General features: G+C 40.0%; 1 long non-coding RNA gene across 1 annotated transcript; it reads left to right on the plus strand.

Annotated features, from left to right (window-relative positions):
• The first annotated feature begins 7,324 nt into the window (after positions 1–7,324).
• On the plus strand, positions 7,325–16,020 carry LOC103666907. The gene is made up of 2 exons (XR_569610.2): positions 7,325–9,531; positions 15,709–16,020. It is a non-coding gene; the product is annotated as an uncharacterized LOC103666907 (long non-coding RNA).
• Positions 16,021–16,370: the final 350 nt, after the last annotated feature.

Consider the following 16,370-nt stretch of genomic DNA (forward strand, 5'->3'; position numbering starts at 1 on the left):
GAAAATCTTTTTGGTTTTATTTTCCAGTGGGAGAAAGTCAAGAAGGGAAGATTAAATATGACGTCTGTGTGATAAAGAAACTGATAATGTGTATCATACACGTTGCCACAGCAGTTCATAAATTATGTCGCTTATAAATGAGGTTATGGTCTATGGTCTTGCTAAGTGTTTTTAAAAAGTTTTGTAAAATGTTTATATAAAGCTGCACATTTTGAATTTACTCATCTACATGTGTTCCTGTTTTAAACACTGTTACTAAAATACTGAGCATATTAGAATTGTTTGTAGATACTTGACATAAGTTAGAACATGACTGTGTATATATATTGACTCCAGAGCCACAGTGTGGGCTATGGTGTCATATATTACATTTTTCAGAGCAATGGATTTTTTTTTCTGTTTTTATTGTGTTTTATTAAGAATATGAAATTAGGATTTGTGAAGAAATAGTTCACCCCCTCCTATAAGAACAAGGAAGCAAACGAGCAAGCAAGAAAAGGGGCGCTATGGGAGAAGAAGTTGGTTCAAGATGGAATTTTAAGAAATGCTTAGCAGGGGTAGGACCCACCTGTAGTTCAACCGATTGACTTTTTTTAAATTGAAGTTTAGTTGGCCCGCAATGTTATGTTAGGTTCAAGCGTAGGACATAGCGACTGGCCAAGTCCATAGGTCGTGCTGTGCTCCGCACAGGTGTAGCTGCCGTCTGTCACCAGACATGGCTGTCGCAATGCCATTGAGTATCTTCCCTATGCTGTACCTTTCATCCCGGTGACTTGTTCATTCCCTAACTGGAAGCCTGGATCTCCCACTCCCCTTCACCCATTTTATCCACCCCACCCCTCCCCGCAACCACCAGTTCCTTCTCTGTATTTGAGTCTGTTTCTGCCTTTTCTGTTGTTTGTTTTTAGATTCCATATATAAGTGAAATCCTATGATATTTGTCTTTCTCTGGCTTTCACTTAGCATAATACCACTTAGGTCCATCCATGTTGCTGCAAATGGCAAGATCTTATTTATTTTTTTCGTTTTTTATGGCTAATACTCTGTGTGTGTGTATATCACATCCTTGTCCAGTCATCCATTCAGTGGCCACTCAGGTTGTTTCCATGTCTTGGCTGTTGTAAATAATGCTGCAGTGAACATAGGGGTGCAGATACCTTTTTGAATTTATGTTTTCTTATTCTTTTGGTAAATACCCAGTAGTGGGATTACTGACTGTATTCTATTTTTAATTGTTTGAGGAACCTCCATACTAAGTTGGCTATACCAGTTCACATTCCCACCCACAGTACACGAGAGTTCCTTTTTCTTATTTTTGAATTTTTTAAAAACCAGCTTTCTTGAGATAAAATTCACATATAATTCATCCATTTATTTTTTTTAAGATTTTATTTATTTGAGAGAGAGCACAGAGCGAGAGTGAAAGGGAGAAGCCAACTCTCCATTGACCAGAGAGTCTGACATGGGGCTCGATCCCTGGACCCTGAGATCATGACCTGAGCTGAAGGCAGATGCCTAACTGACTGAGCCACCCAGGTGCCCCTGATTCATCCATTTAAAGTGTGCAGTACTTTAGTATATTCGCAGTTGTGCGACCATCACCACAATCTAATTTCAAAATGTTTGTCACCCCTAAAATCAACCCCGTGCCCCTTAGCAGTGATTCCTCCTTCCCCTCTTCTCAACACTTGGCAACCAGTGGTTTACTTTCTGTCTATGGATTTGCCTGTTGTCAATATTTCACATATAAAGAAAAATAATCAAATATGTGGGCTTCGTGGATGGCTTCTTTTCGAGGCCATCAGTTATAGTGGGCAGCGCCTCATTCTTTTTTTGTATGCTTGCTGTATGGATAGAACATGTGGAAATGCCCTGTTTATCCATTCATCAGTGATGGACATTGGGGTGTTTCCACTTGTTGACTATCATGAGTAATGCTGCTCTGAACATTCACTGACAAGTGTTTGTGTGGGTGTGTGTTTTCAGTCCTCTTGCGTATATACCTGGGAGTGCAGTGCAAGATCCCATGGCAACTATGCTTAACATTCGGAGGAACTGCCAGACTTTTCCAAAGCGTTTGTGATGTTTTATGTTCCCACCAGCAACGCATGAGGGCTCCAGTTTCCCCATATCCTTGTCAGCACTTCTTATTATCTGTGTTTTTTATTACAGTGCGCTACTGGGTATGAAGTGGTGTCTCATTGTGGTTTGGATTTGTATTTCCCTAAAGACTAATGGTGAGCGTATTGGAGCATATTTGCATGTGTTGCTTGGCCATTTGTATATCTGTTTTGGAGAAATGCCTTTAATTCCTTTGCCCATTTAAAAATTAGATTATCTTTTTATTATTAAGTGGTAAGAGTGTCTATGCCATACATCTCATCAGATACATAATTTGCAAATATTTTCTCCCATCCTGTGACTTGTCTTTTCACTTTCTCCTCCCTTCCTTCCTTCCTTCCTTCCTTCCTTCCTCCCTCCCTCCCTCCCTCCCTCCCTCCCTCTCTCTCTCTCTCTCTCTCTCTCTTTCTTTCTTTCTTTCTTTCTTCTTTCTTTCCACTTTCTTGATGGCATTGTTTACAGCACAAAAGTTTTCTATTTTGACGAAGTCCTTTTACCTATTTTTTCTTTCATTGGAAAGCCTTGGTTTTTGAACTACTTCTTAACATCCCCTTCAGGGCCACAGAAGTGAGAGGTAGAAACACCCAACAACCGCTCTGCCTACAGTCTTCTGCTCTCCCACTTATTTCAACCCAGCAGGTTTGGTCCTTCTTTGTTTGGCATAGCTCCAGAGTAGGATAATGGGGAAAGCTGAGGCTCTGGAGTCCATTGGGCATGGGCTTGAGTGATCTCGGGAAACTTTCCCCAAACGGTGCCTGCAATTGCTTCAACTGCTGATAGCATACTTGGTTAAGTATGAAGTAGCTCCCGGATAAAGCAGCCGTTACATTTCACGCAGTGCATTTTTATCAAGACATAGATCCAGTACCTTACGTATAGTATGATGGAAATATGGATGAAGGACAGGTAAAAAATTAGGGGGGGGACAGTGGTTTATACTCTATGGGTTTATGTTACTTTCTGATTAAACAGCAAACGGACAAGATTTGTTGTGGTGATCCAGCTTTTATTCTTATAATTTGAAGCAGTATTTTGTGTTGGATAAAATGCAGTAATGTTTTTGAATCTTTATCCAAGCCCAAACCCATGTTGTTCAACCTCAAGGTCATGTTTCTTTTCTTTCTTTCTTTTTTTTTTAAAAGATTTTATTTATTGGGCAGAGAGAGACACAGTGAGAGAGGGAACACCAGCGGGGGAGGGGGAGAGGGAAAAGCAGGCTTCCCACTGAGCAGGGAGCCCAAAGCGGGGCTTAATCCCAGGACCCTGGGATCATGACCTGAGCCAAAGGCAGATGCTTAACCACTGAGCCACCCAGGCGCCCCTCAAGGTCATGTTTCTATAAAAGAAATACCCACCACAAAAGGCAATCTCAACATAGTTCAAACTCTTTACTTATATTTTTAAAAAAACTCCAGAGTGCATCAAAAACATAATTCAGAGTTATAATTAAAATTAAATTAAAATTTTTCTACAGCTCTTTCTGCCCAAACCCCTACTGAGTCTCGTTTTGGAGCCTCTCCCTCCATAAAACTTTTCTTCTCCCCTCTACTTTTTTTTTCCTTTCTGTTCTGATCTGGGGGTAGGGGTTGGGGAGACTGAACACTTCTACACATGCATGTCTTATTACCTGAAAAGTGTTAATGTCATGTCTGCCATGGTAAGCAATCAGTGGTATCTTGAAATTGTAGAAAATGGATAAAGCAGAGGAGAAAAAATGGGAAAAGCAAGAACATAATCCTAGCAACTTCAAATACCCTTATTGATTTTTATGGATGTATTTCTAAGTTTTCCTCCATATTTAGACATTTTTTACATATCTAAGATAAAAAAGGATCATACTGTCTGAAAAAAATTTTTTTTTTAAATTCTGAAGTATTTTTTCCAACTCCTGAAGTTTTGTCTGGTGCATTGGTTTTGTTGTTATTGTTGTTGTCATTTTACTTTTTTCTAATTTGCTAATTAGTTCCTGGTGGGAGGATAGAAGTTTGTTGAAGTTTTTGTTTTTTCCCTTGGGTAGCAGTGTGGCCTGGGACTCGATGGCCTGGGACTCATAAATACTGGATTTCTAATCCCTGGTCTCCTATGAATCATGTGACCTGTCACATTCTCACTATTTTACTGGAAAAAGAAAAGTTATTTCTGGTCAACTTGAACTATATTCAATCTCAAATCTGGAGTCCCCTAGGAAAAGAGTCATGCAGGGATGGTAGCATTCTAGCACCCCCTAGTGGCCACCTGATATTCCGTAAAACCCCTTGGTAATCTGCAGCAGACAGGGAGATGCTGTTGTGAGTAGAGCATCAGGTTAAGCTGAACCATCCCTTTGAGACCACCATTCACATTGTTCTTCCTTTCTGATTTTCTTTGGTGGGTCACATTCCCCCTTCCAGTTTCTTTAACATCCACTCCATTTTCAGACCTTTCAGAAAATAAGAGGGAAAATCATTCATACAGAAGACATTTCTAAAGTGCTGAATCCCATTAATTGTACATTTCTTGGGGCAGCTACCCACTGAAGCTTCTGCATATTTGTCCCACACACAGCTGGGGCAATGAATGACTGATTGATAGGTGATGGATTTTAGCATTTGAAATAATTTTGTAAACCTCTGAGGTGATGCTACTTACATTGAAGTCTAAAGGATGAAATGGGTCTGTTAGCCTGATCAATTAGACCAAATAGTACTTGTTGAATGAATAAAGAAGTATATATTATATAATTGGCAGTTTTCCATACATATATGCATCTTTGAATACTGCCTTATTCCTTCAATATTATATTGTGGTCAATTTCCCATTGTTAAAAATTTTTCAAAAATGTGATTTAAAAAAATTTTTATTTTCATTTAAATTCATTGTAGTTAACATACAGTGTATTATTAGTGTCAGGGGTAGAATTTAGTGTTTCATCGGTTGCATATAACATGCAGTGCTCATTCCATCAAGGGCCTCCTTATTGCCCATCACACAATTGCCCCATTGCCCCACTCACTCTCCAGCAACCTCAGTTTGTTTCCTAGAGTTCGGCATCTCTTATGATTTGCCTCCCTCTGTTTTCATCTTATTTTATTTTTCCTTTCCTTCCCCTATGTTCATCTGTTTTGTTTCTTAAATTCCATGTATAAGTGAAATCATTTGGTATTTGTCTTTCTTTGACTTATTTTGCTTAGTATAGTACCCTCTAGTTCCATCCATGTCATTGCAAATGGCTGATTTCATTCTTTTTGATGGCTGAGGAATATTCCATATATATATATATATATGGTACCATATATATATGGTACCTCTTCTCTATCTGTTCATCTGTCAATGGACATCTGGCCTATTTGCATACTTTGGCTATTGCGGACATTGCAGCTATAAACATTGGGGTGCAGGTGCCCCTTTAGATCACTGTTTGTATCCTTTGGATAAATGTCTAGTAGTGCAATTGCTGGGTCATAGGGTAGCTCTGTTTTTAAATTTTTGAGGAAGCTCCATACTGTTCTGCAGAGTAGCTGCACCAGCTTGCATTCCCACCAACAGTGTAAAGAAGGTTCCCCTTTCTCCACATCCTCGCCGACATCTGTCGTTTCCTGAATTGTTACTTTTAGCCATTCTGACTGGTGTGAGGTGCTGTCTCATTGTGGCTTTGATTCGTATGTCCCTGGTGCTGACTGACGTTGAGCATTTTGTTCCTGTGTCTGTTGGCCATTTGTGTGTCTTGTCTTCTGCCTATTTCTTTTTTTTTTTTTTTTAAAGATTTTATTTATTTATGTGACAGAGAGACAGCCAGCGAGAGAGGGAACACAAGCAGGGGGAGTGGGAGAGGAAGAAGCAGGCTCACAGCGGAGGAGCCCGATGTGGGACTCGATCCCGGCACGCCGGGATCACGCCCCGAGCCGAAGGCAGACGCTTAACGACTGCGCTACCCAGGCGCCCGTCTTTTGCCTATTTCTTGACTGGAATATTTGTTTTTTGGGTATTGAGTTTGACAAGTTCATTATAGATTTTGGATACTAGCCCTTTATCTAATGCGTCATTTGCAAATATCTTCTCCCATTCCATAGGTTACCTTTTAGTTTTGTTGACTGTTTCCTTGGCTGTGCAAAAGCTTTTTATCCTAATGAAGTCCCAATAGTTCATTTTTGCTTTTGTTCCCTTTGCCTCAAAAATGTGATTTTTAATGGCTATATCATAGAGCTAGATCATATTCTCTTTTGCTATGTAGATTGTTCAAAACTTTTGCTATTATAAAAGAGGCTGCATGAATATCTTCGGATGACTAACTCCCATTAAGATTTGCAAGTGTTCAATTACTGCAAATTATTTGAAGCTATCCAATCATTCTGGTCCTGCTAAAATGGTGTTTGTATTAGACTTATAGCCCTAAACCCTCAATATTGAGAAACTGCTTAATAGGAGAAGGGAAGTCTCCCTTTTCCTTACTTTTTTTTTTTTTTTTTTTTAATTTATGCCATAGATCATGACTTTCAATCCTTTTGAGTTCAATACAAAGTTTAGGCACAAGGGGGAGATCCTTTAGCATAGTAAAGTGGCTGGATTTTCCTCCCGTACTATTTAGCACTGAGATTTCAGCAAGAAAAACTGGCAGAGTATAATTTTCATTGTTGACTGCACACATTCTTGTGGTTTCAGCTTTAAAATCATTACAGTGGAGCTAGGATTCTGGTGTCTGCCACAGTAAAATGCAGTGAGGTCAATGACAAAAAAATTATGTCCTCATTTCCTTTCTCGGCTGGAATTTTATGTATATGTGTAATATTTGCAACAAAATATTATAGTGGTTTATCATAGAAGTATATCAAAATAGATGAGAAAATAAAATTAAAACTCAGGAAAAGTAAAAAAAAATAAAATTTTGTTAACAATATGGAAAAGTCACACTAGAAAAAACTTTGTAAGAAAATAAAAATAATTGCTTTCCATTCATTTAACCTTTACTTGAAGAGAAAAAGCACTACTGTATTTGTTTACTTATTTGGTTAATTTTAATATAGCAAATTCATTTTTACTGTGATTCAGAAATTTTAAAGGAACTAATATTCCAATTGTACCTTACATTTAAGAAGATACGAATTGGGGGGTGCCTGGGTGGCCCAGTCAGTTAGGTGACCAACTCTTGATCTCAGCTCAGGTCATGATCTCGGGGGTGTGAGATCGAGCCCTGGGTCGGGCTCTGTGCTCAGTCGGGAGTCTGCTGGAGATTCTCTCTCTCCTTCTGTCACCACTGCCCCCTGCCCCCGGCTCCACCCCATGCACACACTCTCTCTCTCAGATAAAAAAAAAAAAAAAAAAAAAAAGAAGAAGATACAAATTGGGCATGGTATGCCTTCAATGCAGGAATTTTTCAAGTGGTGTCCAAGGGGTTCAATCAGACATATCCAGGCAGTCTGTAAACTTGGCTAGGAGAAGGTTTCATCTTCATTTTCTTCAATCCTGAATTGAAATTTAGTTTTTCCTTCAGTGTTTTATGTCAATTGTAAATTTTTCAATGGTCTGATGATTTTTAATGATTGTAATTGCAGCAATATTGGCAAAAAAGTTTTAAAAGGTCCATAATTCAGTCTCAATTTTTCAGTTTATTCCCTTTCATGTTATTCTGTATTTATACAGTTGCAATTATAATGAGCCTATTTTTAGGTTTTTACACGGCTTCCTAAAGATAATTTACAATTATCTTTTGTATAATTTTTTATATGAGCCATAAACTTCAGCAATATTAGCGGTACCTGTCCCTTTGTCACCTGTGGAAATCAGATCTTTTCGTATTACATAACAGTTGTTTCAGCCATCTTGAATTATTATTTCGTCATTATGTTAAAAATTAAGACACTTTATTTGGGGGAAGTTGATGGCACAAAAACAGTTAAGAACTCCCGCTCTTATTTTCCTCCTTTCCCTCCAATTTTTCTCCTTTCCCTTTCACAAAGCTGGTGGAAGACATGACTGGATTTATTTTTGTAGGTTTGGATTTTTTTTGTTTGTTTTATGTTGTTATTATTTTTTTGAGTCAAAGAGGAAACACATTATACTGTAGTTTTTTTCTTCCCATCTCAGCCTTCACTTAGTGCTAATCATCTGTTATCCAGCTTGGTACCTTCCAGGGGTCCTGAAAAAAAAAGAGGTGGAAAAATCTGACACACGCACATAGGTTGAGTCATCCTTAACTTTATCATTAGGAGATTTTTTTTAAGAGATGAAAAAGTGCTTGGAATGTTTTTTTCTTATTTAGAACTCTTATCTTAAAAATATTTTAAAGATCCCAATAATTGGAAACCAGAAAGTATTAAAATGTAAAGCAAGAAGTAAAATTCAACAAAATTTCTTTCACGTATATTTTCAATTTTATGATAATTGTTGACAATCAGTGACTATCAAGCATATATAAATGTGTTATAATGAGAATAGATACCATTTATGGAGCACTATGTTCCAAGCATGGTATTAAGTGCTTTACTCCTAATGTGGCATGATATCTTCATAGAGACCCTGGGGGCAAATATCCATTATACATACAGGAGCACTGAGGCGCCATGATTTCAAGTAGCAAGGCACAAGGCCACTCAGGTAATGACAAAGCCAAAATTTAAACTCCAATCTGCTAGATTCCAAAACTCAATTTATGGCTTTTATTGAAATTATTATGCCGTAGGCATAATTTTAACCATTAAATTTTTAAAAAATGAGTAAATATACTATCATTGGAAATTGAGTCATGGGATGATGTGGATCAGAAGCCATATCATCCATCATTAACATGTTGAAGTCTCAGTAGAAGCAGAAAAAAACCTCAGCTCTAAATATCAACGATACATTTTAGAATAATGATCTAGAATGGGTGGGGCAGAAATAGGGATTGTTTTTCTGTATCATTCCATTTTGTATCTTTGGGCACACACGATTCACGGAATTTTACAACAGGCTGAACACCAGACTGAGAAAGGGAGTCTTCTCTAAGATCTTTGGTTCACAGGGCTAAACATCAGCAAATCCAGTAATGAAATGGGAGCCTCTCATGTTTCAGGCCACCAACCAGCTGAAAACAAGTGGGTAGTTATTTTGAAGGGAAATTATTTTTGTGAACAGATGGAAGTGATTTGACAAGAATGAACTGGCTGGTTCTTCCAACCAGAGGGATGATATAAAAGTTGTTTTGCTATCTTGGTGAAAATCCAAAATCTGTTTGCGTAAATTATCTCAATTCTTGCCTGGTTTTTTGATAGCAGTACTGATAAGTTGTTTCAAATTAAATGAGGCACAGTTTTATACTAATCTGTGAAAGTATGCCTTAATTCTATATTTCTGTTTCCTTCCTCATCAATTCCCAAATAGAATGTGATGTGAATTTCTGAAGCCCCAATAACGGTGATCTTAGAGAAGACCTATCAGTCACCTTCCATTCCTGAGGTGGGTTCTTGTTCAAAGAGTTGGTAACTGGGGCAAGGAATGGGAATTCCCATCCCAACTCTGTTACTAATTAACTATGTGATTTTCAGTTAGGTGTTCAATTATTCTGCTACTTAATGTTACAGATAGGTTGCTAGAGATATAATTATGTTGTTAAGTAAGAACCAAAGGACTACAATTTATTTTCAGTTAAAATAATTGATTGAAAATATTCCACATTGTAGACTGTAGGACTGTAGACAGAAATTCTTCATGGAATGGAGGAATATTTTATTACATTGAGGAGCCTGTCTTAGCAACAGGACTCCAAGGGTAATACCTAGAGGGTATTAGGCTAAATGAAATAAGTCAGACTGAGAAAGACAAATACCGTACAGATCACTCACATGTGGAATCTAAAAGACAAAACAAATGAATAAGCAAACAAACAGAAAGCAGAATCAGACCTATAAATGTGGAGAACAAATGGATGGTTGCCAGAGGGAAGGGGGGATGGGCAAAGTGGGTGAAGGGGAGCAGGAGGTACAGGCTTCCAGTGATGGAATGAATAAGCCATGGGAATAAAAGGCACAGGATAGGGAAAAAAGGCTTATGGAAGGAGAGACCTCTCTTCTTTCTCTGGCGGTCTCCTCTCCTCTCCTCTCCTCTCCTCTCCTCTCCTCTCCTCTCCCCTCCCCTCCCCTCCCCTCCCCTCCCCTCCTTTCCTTTTCTTCTTAAAGATTTTATTTATTTGAGAGAGAGTGAGCAAGACAGCATGGGCAGGGGGAAGGGCAGAGGCAGAGGGAGAAGCAGACTCCCCACTGATCAGAGTCCCACTCAGGACTCGATCCCAGGACCCTGGAGATCATGACCTGAGCCAAAGTCAGACGCTTAGCTGACTGAACGACCCTGGCGCCCCCTGAAGGTTTTCATGTCCTAACGTGATAGTATATTTTCTCCATTTATACAAGCAATAACAAACGGAGAGAATAAGAAACTCCAATAGTAGCAAGTGACAGAACCTGTATTTAAACAAGGTCAAAAGGGCCCAAACCCACAGTTTTTGCCACCACTTAACATTGCCTCCCATAATAATAAGACTCTATCGCACATTTTGCAAAACAGAAGAATTAACGTACTATGTCCTGTCATCACAAGAGCACTGTAAGAGAGGTTGTTACTACCCTAACTTGGTCTCTGGGGCAACAGAGGCTCAACAAGATCCACACAGCTAGGCAGTGGCTGGACTGGGGCTTGAACCCCAAAGCTTCCAAGTCCTCTGCCCTTTCCATGGTCCCATAAATTCTTTAGGACAAGTACTAAGATCTCAGAGATCAGAAACACAACTCTAAAAAGTTACGCTTTGTCCTATTGACGACTGGTTCTCAACCTGTGCTTCTAGGAGTTCTGGGATTCTGTGGAGGTTCTTTGGGGGTTTGGGGTGGTGTGTAAGATGGGGGTCATGGGGAGGCCGTTTAGGGGGGCTCTAGCACCCCTCCCCTAGTCAACTAGGTGAACTAGGGAAATCTCCAAACTGGTCTATTCTGCCTGCTGGGCTCCTGAGGAAGACGCCAGCTGAACAAAGATTCATTGGCTTTAAAAGGAAAAAGGCTTAGAAACCACTGCTGTAGGTGATAGGGAGCCACTGAAAGTTTCTGAGGAGAGAAATGGTAAAAGTCGTGTTCTAGAAAGATCAGTCTGGCAGTTCTGTTGTAAAAGACTTTCAATGTGGAGAGTCCAGTACAGAGAGACTTAACAAAGAGGGGATAGAAGCAGGAGAGGTTGGGGAAGGGACAGGGAAATCATAGCAAGAAGTGGGGGACAGCAAAAACTCAAATTTTCTGGGTCTTAGGATCCATAGGACTAAAAAGTATTTTTTCTTACATATTTATTTTTATTTTATTTTTTAAATTATCACATGGTAAACTTGACTATTTTCTTTTGGAGCACAATTCTATGAATTTCAACACATGTATAGATCCTTGGCAAACACCATGATCAGGATCCAGATCGGTTCCATCATCCCCCCAAATCCACGCCCCCCATTGCTATTCTTTTATAAAGTCACCTCTATCCCCACCCATAACTTCTGGCACCACCGATCTTGTTCTCTGTCCTTATAGTTTTGTCCTTTTAAGAACGTCACATAAATAGAAACATACAATGTGGACATTTTGAGATTAGTATCTTTCACTCAGCACAATGCCTTTAAATGTCATCCATGTTGCTGTATCAACATCCATGGGACTCTGAGATGGGAAAGAAGGCTGCAAAAGGGAAGCATAGCTTGATCATGTTGGGGTCTGAATGTTTTTGAGCAGAAAAAAGTAATAATCAGGCGCTACACACTCTCCAGGGGTGTTCATTTATTCGTTTATAGAATTATTTACCGAGCAACAAATACATGCTACCTACTGTTCCAGGTGTTGGGGATACAGTAATGAGCAAAATAAAAATTCCATCTTCAAGGAGGTTATATCCCGTGAGGGGAAACGAACCAGTCCATGTATGATTTAATGTCAGGAAGTGATATGCTCTGGGTAGCAGGGTAGAAGAAGAGACTAGTTAAGACAGAATAGGATGGTCAGGGAAAAAAGCCCTGTGAGCAGGTCAGATCTGACCACAGACCTGAATGAAATACATCAGTGAACCACGCAGTCATCTGGGAAGTGAGAGGTGCAAGCACAGGGACAGTGGAGTTTAAGGGCCCCCGGGCTGGGATCACACTTGCCATGTTTGAGCAAAAACAAGGAAGTATAGATGGAGTAGCAGGGGAGTGGAGACAAGGCCAGGTCATGTAGAGTCTTGGCTACTGAAAAGCCTTTGGATTTTTTTTTTAAAGATTTATTTATTCATTTGACAGAGAGAGCACAAGCAGGGGGAGAAGCAGAGGGAGGAGGAAAAGCAGNCTTCCTGCTGAGCAGGGGGCCCGATGTGGGGCTCCATCCCAGGACCCTGGGTTTATGACCTGAGCCGAAGGCAGACGCTTAACCGACTGAGCCACCCAGGCGCCCTGTAGCCTTTGGATTTTTATTCAAAATATGATGCAGCCAATGGAATGTTTTCAGCAAGAGTGACCTGCTCAGACTCATAGTTCATGAAGTCCACTTGTGCTGCTGGGTAGAGAACAGACTCAAGAGAATGTGTGCAGGGGCACCTGGGGGGTGCAGTCAGTTAATCGTCTAGCATTTGGGTTCCACTCAGGTTGTGATCTCAGGGTCGTGAGTGAGATCGAGCCTCATGTCAAGCCTCACGCTCAGCGCTGAGTCTGCTTGTTTCTCTCTCCCTCTCCCTCTGCCCCTGCCCCCTGCTCTTGCTCCCTCTCTCTCAAATAAATAAATAAAGCCTTTAAAAAAGAGAGAGAGAATGTGTGCAGGATGGATTGCGGGATTGGGGAGAAATTCAGGTAAAGGAGTCATGTAACCTGCACTAGGCCGATGGTAGCAAAAAATGAAAGAAAGATGAATGTGAAAAAATATTTTAAAGGAAAATGGAGTTTATTATGTAAGATGTTACACAGGTTGAAAATTTAAATAATTTCCAAAAATGCAAATTAAACTGGTAGATGACAAGGCAATCATTTTAAGTTATGAGAGACTAAGGATGTTTAGCCTGATTGTACCTGCATCTCGTGATGGAATTAATATAAATTGTGGGTTTTAAACTATACTCCTAAGTGCCCCTGGGGTTTTGTTAAGTTGTTTCCAGGGATGCCTGGAACTGTTTGGGGCTGGAGCCACATTTTCAACCCCACTTCAACCAGAGCAGTGCCAAGATGATCTGTTTTATATATTTGCTTCCCTGTAAAATTTCACTGGAGTGAAGTGTTACACAGAAAAAAGGGAGGGAGGGTGACTGTGGGAAACCATACACTGAAAACTTTCTTATTTGATGAATGAAGAGCCTTTCCCCTCTTTGGGCGCACAGCATGGGGGCAGGGCGGGGTGGACGGGGGTCGGGGGGGACACGACACACAGCTACTTGTATGGCGGATCTGTTTTAAAAAAATATTTCCCTTCAATAATTTTCTCTCTCCGTGTTTTCTTCTAATGATATCTATACTTACAGGTTTAGTTTTACTCACTATTCAAATGCTTTATTACTTTAAAGAAATGAAAAGGCCCTGGGTGACTCAGTCCTCTGCCTTTGACTCAGGTCATGATCTCAGGGTCATGGGATCCAGCCCAAATAGGGAATCGGGCTCCCTGCTCAGCGGGGAGTCTGCTTCTCCCTCTCCCTCTGCCCCTCCCCCTGCTCATGCTCTCTCTCTGTCTCTCTCTCTCTGTCTTTCTCTCAAATAAATAAATAAAATCTTAAAAAAAAAAAGAAAAGAAAATGAAGTCATAATACATCTCTTTTCATGAATATCTAAAATTCTCCAACAAAATTCAGCAGGGTGACTCGTCTTTTTGCTTTAGTTTTCTGTGTTTTAAAAATGGCACGTTGTATCGTTAAGGTTATGCTAGTTGTTAGAACAGGTAAACACCCAGAGCCCAGGGGTTTAACAGAACAGAACGTAGTCTTGGACGTGCAGGTGGCCAGGATAGCTGTGTGGGAGGCAATGGCGTTATCTGCTCTGGGCAGACACTCAGGGATCCAGACTGTTGGGGCCTGTACCACCTCCAATATGTGGAGGTCATTCTGGAATCAGGATCTCATCAGAAGACAGAAAAATAGAGAGGCACACAGAATCCCACAAGAGGTTTTTAGGGGCCAAACCTGGAAACCGTGCCCTTTACTTCCACCGACATACCAAAGGCCAGAATTCAAGGTCACCCCTAACCAGGCTTAGTGAACCGCTAACCAGTCTCTGCCACATAGATGACTGTGATGTCAAAACAGGAACACAAGCCTGGGCCCTGGATTTGGTTTTGCTGTGGGGCAAGCCAGGCTGCACTGGTGTCTGAGTTTTTGTGACTATGTGGATTCAGAGCGTTTTTTGTTTGTTTTTTTCACATACCTGTTATAGAATGGCAGCCCCTGAAGCGCCATGTGTTGAGTCAGAGAAGTTCTTGCTTTTTTTTCATTTTATCTTTGCAGTTACGGTTAAGAGTCAGTGCCTCGAGGGCTATCATCAGGTACTCTTACTCCAGCTATGACTTACCATGTCTGCAGTATTGCTCGGTGACGGCTTTTGTTTGCGATTATGTTCTATGGTTTTCCTCTTTTCCGTGTCTCACGGCTCCTCATTAATCTGAAAGTCCTGGACCTTAGACTAAAATACCTTTTCCTCTCTTTTAACTCACGGTGCTTTCCGATCGCTGCTCTGTATGGAGCAGGTATTAAGTAATTGTGGCTGCCTTATCCAAAGAAATAAAGGCAGTTTACCTGCCTAAGTTAGTGTTTTGTATCAATGATGAAACTTAGAGGAACGACCTCAAGCGATATCTGTCCCTGGGAAGGCTAAGGCGTTCGTTTAAAAAAGTTGATTATCTGAGTGCTCAGCTTTTTGTATTTTGCTTCCTTTCTCTTTTATTAGAAGAAGCTTTATAGACCTTTATGACTAGCACTGTGAACTTATAAAGAGGTTATTTTAATTGACGCCAAATCTCTGAATCAGGAGAAGATAAAAATCTCTTTTCAAAAATTAGGTTAATTTATTTTTATGATATTGTTGAGAGGAGTAGATGAGGATTGGTTTATTTATATATTACAGTTTTAATATATATTACATGAACTATAGTTGGTTAAACCTCAGTTGGTAATAAAATCTAGCCTGGTCTGAATCAGAAAAATCATAAAAATGTTTTTGATTACTTTTGTGAAAACCTCAGCAGGAAGCCAGGACCAATCCTGAGAAGCCAGAGCAGTGCATATGAGAAACTCTTCACCCTCGACTTTTATGAACGTTTTATTAACAAGAATTATTTGTTGCTTTTTGAAAGAAAGTTGGCATTATTTTAAAAGAAATTTAAAGCGTGTCTAAAATGAGGTCAGGAAAATCCCACACTCCCCCACCCAAAGCCATAAGATTTTCCAAAATAATAAAGACATTTTAAAGATCCAGAAGAGGCTGGGATTTTGCTTAATTTAGAAACCACATTTGCTTTTGAAGGTTAATTTAATGGAATGTTTGGCAAATTATCATATTTTCTGGTGGAATTTTTAACATCGGTCATTTAAGACCAATTGGTCCAACTTGTGGGAGCAAAAAGAACCCGAAGAATTGCATTCATTTTTTTTTTATTGCTGTTTTAGAGCATGCTGTGACATTAGGGTCCTGTTCCTGGAACATTCCTAACACGTCCTGTGAATGGATGGGGAGACTACAGCCACAGGTTTGCAGGCTTTGAGGGTGGAATCTGGATCTTCTAAAATCTCCAAAGCCTATTTATTAATTTCAATGGGAAATAAAGTATCAGGTGGACAAGACATTAACATTTGAGGTCTGGGGCCTTTCCCCTGAGTTCCCTTTGTACAATAACCTCTATTGTAATAACCACATTCCCTCTTCATGTGTGTTAATGTATTCAATTAAGTTACAGTCTTTTATAAAGTGTCTTGCATCTCTCTGTTTCGGTTTAATCGAATGAGGCCAATTGATTTCTAAGTTCTTGGAGATAAGGCACTTTGTTGCTGCCAGTTGCTACCTGCAGACCCTTTCTACCTGATTTTTCACAGTAAAGAAAGTGCTTTAAGAATTTGTTCATAGGGGTGCCTGGGTGGCTCAGTGGTAAGCGTCTGCCTTTAGCTCACGTCACAATCCCAGCATCCTGGGATCGAGCCCTGCATTGGGCTCCCTGCTCAGCTGGTAGCCTGCTTCTCCCTCTCCAACTCCCCCCTGCTTGTGTTCCCTCTCTCACTGTCTTTCGCTGTCAAAAAAAAAAAAAAAAATTCGTATATACTGAGTAGTTAAAAAA

The sequence above is a fragment of the Ursus maritimus genome, unplaced genomic scaffold (assembly GCF_017311325.1).
Source record: "Ursus maritimus isolate PB19 unplaced genomic scaffold, ASM1731132v1 scaffold_13, whole genome shotgun sequence".
Classification (NCBI taxonomy): Eukaryota; Metazoa; Chordata; class Mammalia; order Carnivora; family Ursidae; genus Ursus; species Ursus maritimus.